Here is a 6000-nt window from a genome sequence, read left to right as displayed (position 1 = left end):
TTTTCCGCCAGCAAAGGATGGTCCGCGAAGTTTCAGAAACGCTTCGCCCTGAAAAACGTTTCCCTGCATGGCGAGGCTGCTTCCGCTGACACTGCCGCTGCAGAAACTTACATGAACCAGACGTTCAAGAATATTATCACCGAAGGTGGATACAAGCCGGAACAAGTCTTTAATATGGATGAGACCGGCTTGTTTTGGAAGAGAATGCCGTCACGAACTTTCCTGTTCAAAGAGGAAGCCAAAGCCTCTGGCTTTAAAGCATTCAAGGATCGCGTTACCCTCGTGATGTGTGGCAATGCTGCTGGATTTTTGCTAAAGCCGGGGCTTATTTACAAGTCGAAAAATCCTCGCGCTTTGAAAAAATAAGAATAAGAATCTCCTTCCCGTGTACTGGATGCATAATCCAAAAGCATGGATTACGAAGATGCTGACCTCCAACTAGTTCCACCAGTGTTTCATCCCGCAAGTCAGCAAATATCTCGTAGAGAAGGGCTTGCCATTCAAGATCCTTCTCCTTATGGATAATGCTGGTGGACACGCAACTGATCTGTCGCATGAGGGCATTCAGGTTGAGTTCCTGCCACCCAACACCACGCCATTAATTCAACCGATGGACCAGGGGGTTATCAGGGCGTTCAAGGCCCTCTACACGAAGAATACCTTGGCGGACCTTGTTGCGTGTGTGGATGCTGCCCAAGATGACGAGGATGAAGATTTCAACTTGAAGGCGTACTGGCGGCAGTACACCATAGCCACGTGCCTGCAGAATATTCAGGAGGCACTGCAAGAAATGAAAACTGCAACCGTGAATGCGAGCTGGAAGAAGTTGTGGCCCCAGATTGTTTACGACGACGAGGGATTTACACCTGCTGAAATCCAACACTCTGCAATACGCAAATCTGTGCAGTTGGCTGCGATAATTGGAGGTGACGGGTTTGGCGACATGACGACTGAAGACGTCGACGAGTTGTTGGACTGCCATTCCCAGCCGCTAACTGACGCAGACCTCGAAGACCTGACGAAATCGGCCAGTGAAGAAGAGAGCGAAACACAGGAAGAGACCCAAGAAAATGTCAAAGAAACGGGCTTAACATTAGAACGGCTTGCCAAGGTCTGCAACAATATAAAGGAGGTGAAAGAAATGTTGCAAGAGTGGGACGAGGATATGGTTCGTTCTATGCAATTCTGCAACAAAATCGATGAAGACATGACTCCCTACAGGATGCTCTTAGAGCGAAAAAAGAAGCAGCGGCAGCAACTTCTGATCACAATGTTCTTCCAGCCTCGCAAAAAAGAGCCAGTTCCTCCTGCTAGTACGCCTTCGGAAGAAATTGAAGAAGTTTCCCAAGAAGAAGTTGAAGAGGTGTCCCAGGAAAAGACACCTCCGTCTGAAGAGACGTAAAATACTATCATTGGCTGCACAATAGAAGACATCATCAGCTTCATCATCATCATTTCTACTGTGCAGCAAATTCATCGCCATCATCATTCAAGTTTTTCTTGAACTTCTTTTGTGGTGAGTACAGTAACAATCTTTATTTTTTACTTTAATATTCTAACATTTTAATATTTTTGCCTGTTTTAGTTTAGTACTGTATGCAATAAGTTAAAGCGAAGGTTTTAAAAGTCTGAAGAGTATATATGTTGTAACCTATATTTTCTTTGTTTAAAATTTACATTTACGTACATAAAACAATCTCTCTCTCTCTCTCTCTCTCTCTCTCTCTCTCTCTCTCTCTCTCTCTCTCTCGTAAATTGTTTTCCTGCTTTGCTACGTACAGTATGTACTGTATGATTTTATATAGATACGGTAAATAATATTTGTAATAACATATTTTCTAAAAGCTTTTACTGTAAATATCATTATTTATCATTTTCATCATGCGCGTTAAATGCCTTCTTTGTTTACTGAGCGTGGTTGTTTACTGAGCGTACTTTAAGACGCCGTCGTTTCCGGCGGCGTCATAAAGAAAAACATTTCATTTGGAAGTCCTAAGAAAAATTAAGTAAAACATTGGTAATAACAAAATCAACATACTGTATAATCAATATAATCGATGCAAAAACTAACCTATACACAGATGTGTACACTAAATGCGTTTGTTTCTTCATTATGATCAGAGAAACGTAAACAAAACATTGGTTGCCATTTTTTATCATGCTTTTTGGCGTGTTTAGGAAACGCATGATATAAAATCGCCTTTAATATTTGTGCCTGTTTTAGTTTAGGGTACTGTAGTACATGCATTAAGTGTTCTGTACATTAAAGGGTAGTTTGTTAACAGTACTACGTACAAGGGAAGGTTTTAAAAGTCTGAATATACATGTTAAATAAATAGGTAAATATGGTGTCACTACTTCGCGGATTTTCACCTATCGCGGTCGGGTCTGGAACCTATCTACCGCGATAAACGAGGGTTCACTGTACACCTATATACAAACAGACATATATACATATATATATATATATATATATATATATATATATATATATATATATATATATATATACATATATATATATATATATATACATATATATATATACACACACCTATATATATATATATATATACATATATATATATACACACACCTATATATATATATATATATATATATATATATATATATATATATATATATATATATATATATATATATATATATATATACACACCTATATAAATAAATATATATATATATATATATATATATATATATATATATATATATATATATATACACACACACATATATATATATATATATATACAGTGATGCCTCAGGATACGAAAGTAATCCGTTCAGGATACGGTTTCGTATCCTGATTTTTTTCGTATCCTGAGTCGCGTTTTACATGTAAATAGCCTAATCCGTTCCAAGCCTTACAAAAAGTCACCTTTTCTTTCATAAACACGCTAAACTGTAGTAATAAACATGCAATGCAGCCATTTCTATCATTCAATAATTAACCCAACCGTTAAAAACAGCCTAATCCATTCCAGAAACCACCATGAGATTATTCAATAATGTAGTTATAGCCTAGTTATCCCCTCCAAGCCCTAAGAAAACGGTCCATTTTCTTTACTACTGTATAAAAGTTACGGTACTGTATGTAAAGCATTTGGATCAGTGAAGGTGTATTGTTACCTGTAGACCTAAATTAAGGGTTGATACCCTGAAAAAAAAGGTACTAAATTCTCGGCGACGAGTTGGGATCTCGTAAGATTTTCGTATCCTGAAAATTTTTTCGTATACTGGGGCATAAAAATCTTTGTATCGCTTTTCGTATCCTGAATTTTTCGTAAGCAGAAATTTTCGTATCCAGAGGTATCACTGAATATATATATATGTATATGGAGACATTGAGCAAAATCCGGGACCAGTACGTCCTAGATTTTGTCAATGCCATCTCCTGTATTGCAATATTTGTGGTCTTCATGCAAATATTTAAGATCTTACAGTTCCATCCAGACAATAAGAAATTCTTTTGTGCTCAGAAACTTTGGTTTCTAACATGAGGCACTCATCTAAACTCCTTATAACTGGTTTTTAAAAAAGCCAATAATGTTGAAACGCAATGCCATCCCTAGAGCCAAGGGAATGGTGGTGTACATTAGGACTGAATATCCTGCTACTCACAAGTCCTGCTATGAATGTATATGTCATGAGATTCAAATAATAAAAGTTTGTGGCAGACACAACAACTTCTATTTGGTTTCGATCTACCGGAATCCAGATGTGGATGATTCTTTATTTGATTGTCTTCATACCATTATGGCTAAGATACAAGAAGATGATAGAAAGGCCTCTTTCGTCTTTATTGGCAATTTCAATGCTCAACATAGGGGTTGTTAAATTCTGTTTCTCCTACCGATCGCCATGGCTTAAGAGTTTTAAACTTTGCCTCTGAATCAGTCTGTGAGCAAATCATAAGTGAAGCTACTCACAGGTCTGGTAACTGCTTGGACCTCGTATACACCGACTCAGCTAGCGCTATAACAAGTAATGTTGGTTCTCCAATTGGGACATCTGATCATGCCTTGATTTCATTAGTAGTGAGGACTAAGCAGCCAGCCCTTGATGTAACATACTGATGTAAGATTTATGTAAAATATCAAGCTGACTGGAATTGCATTTTGAGTGATCTTTTGGGCTTGAACTGGTCACACTTGTATAATAGTGTTGATCCTGTTGTTCCTTTGAATGAGAATCTAGTTAACATAATTGATAGGCGGATCCCTTCTTGTGTGCTAACTTCTAAGGTACAAGGGCAAGACAAACCGTGGTTCAGTGATGATTGTAGACGTGCTTATTTGGAGAAGGAGGAGGCCTATTATCTTTGGATGGGTAAAATATCAGATTTGACCTGGAATAACTAGACTCAGCTTAGACCTTTTGCTCAGAGAGTTTATATTTCAACTGAAAAGGAAAACAATTTAACCATAAAAGAAACCCTTTCTGGTACAACCCAGGAGCATAGGTGGTGGACTACCCTTATATCTGCACTCTTTGGTAGAGATGCAACAGTTCTTCCTTTACTTAAAATAGATGGCTCTGTCACTCACTGTCCAAAGGAAAAGGCAACCCTTTTGGCTGATGTGTTTGACATTAAGCAGAGTAATGAGAAACTCGTACTTCCTCATTCTTGTTTTTCCGAGGCTAAACCAAATAGTTTAGTTTTTGATTGCGAGAAATTAAAGCTCTCGTGATGGACCTTGATGCTTATGGAGGTGTAGACCCAAATGGTATCCATCCTTTGTTTTTTTTATAAAAACTGCAGATTTCTTAGCTCCAAATTTATATGTTATCTTGTGGAAGTTAGCAAGAAGAGGAGCTTTTAGCACTTGTTGGAGAATGGGTAATTTTACTCCACTATGTAAATGTGTTTGTGGTAGCTCAAGCCCAACTGATTTCCGCCAAATTTCCATAACTCTCATATTATCTAAAGTTTTTGAACGTCTTTTGGCTAAACGTCTTAATAGCTTTGCTGAATGTAATCATCGTTTACCTAGTTTGCAATTTAGTTTTCATAAAAGCCTCGGAGCATGTGATGCCCTTCTTACAATCTGCAATGCTGTACAGAAATCACTTGATTGTGGTCAAGAAGTTTGTGCGATTGGCCTTGATTTTAGTGCTGCCTTTAACTGTGTTAATCATGAGGGCCTTGTTTTCAAACTCGTACAGTTGGGATTGGGTGGGTCGTTTCTTAGCATCATTATGGAATTTTTAAAAAATAGATCGCAAGGAGATGTTGTTGATGGGCACCATAATGAGTATAGGAATATATCTGGTGTTCCTCAGGGTAGTGTTCTTGACCCATTACTTTTCATACTATATACACATGACATGTGGTTTGACCTAGAAAACATGCTTGTTGCATATGCAGATGACGCTACTCTCTTTACACCCATTCCATCTCCAGAATTTGGATCTGGGGTTGCTAAATCCCTCAATAGAGATTGAGCTAAAATTAGTGCATAGTGCAAATTATGGGGTATGAAGCTGAATCCTAACAAAGCTCAAAGTATGATTGTAAGAAGGCCAAGGACAGTGCCTCCTCAAAATCCGGATCTCAGCATTAATAATGTTTCTTTAACTTTGTATGACTCTTTTAAAATTTCAGGTGTGAAACACAGGTCTGTGCCTTTTTCAATTGCACAAAAAATTATCTTATTGAGAAAGTCTTTTGAGATTTTTTATGATCAATCTATTCTGAAGGGTTTTAATTCTTTCATTCTACCTTGTTTCGAGTATTGTTCTCTTGTGTGGTCTTCAGTTGCTAATTCTCATCTTAATTTATTGGACAGAAACTTATAGTTTATTAAATTTCTTAGTCCTAATCTAAATATTAATCTCTAGCACCGTAGTTCAATTAGTTCATTATGCATATTGCATAAGATTTTCTATAATTCTGACCATCCTTTGCATTTAGATATTCCCGGACAATTCCATCCTGTTCATAATACTAGGCATGCAGTTAATTCTAACAGTAAA

General features: G+C 37.4%; 1 protein-coding gene across 5 annotated transcripts in view; it reads right to left on the bottom strand.

Moving 5' to 3' along the window:
- Ugalt (UDP-galactose transporter) overlaps positions 1–6000 on the bottom strand; it is a 319869-nt gene that overhangs the window by 149018 nt on the left and 164851 nt on the right. The window lies entirely within an intron of this gene.

The sequence above is a fragment of the Palaemon carinicauda genome, chromosome 1 (genome assembly GCF_036898095.1).
Source record: "Palaemon carinicauda isolate YSFRI2023 chromosome 1, ASM3689809v2, whole genome shotgun sequence".
NCBI classification, from domain to species: Eukaryota; Metazoa; Arthropoda; class Malacostraca; order Decapoda; family Palaemonidae; genus Palaemon; species Palaemon carinicauda.
The sequence above is the reverse complement of the archived record's forward strand: the minus strand, read 5'-3'. Positions and strand labels throughout refer to the sequence as shown.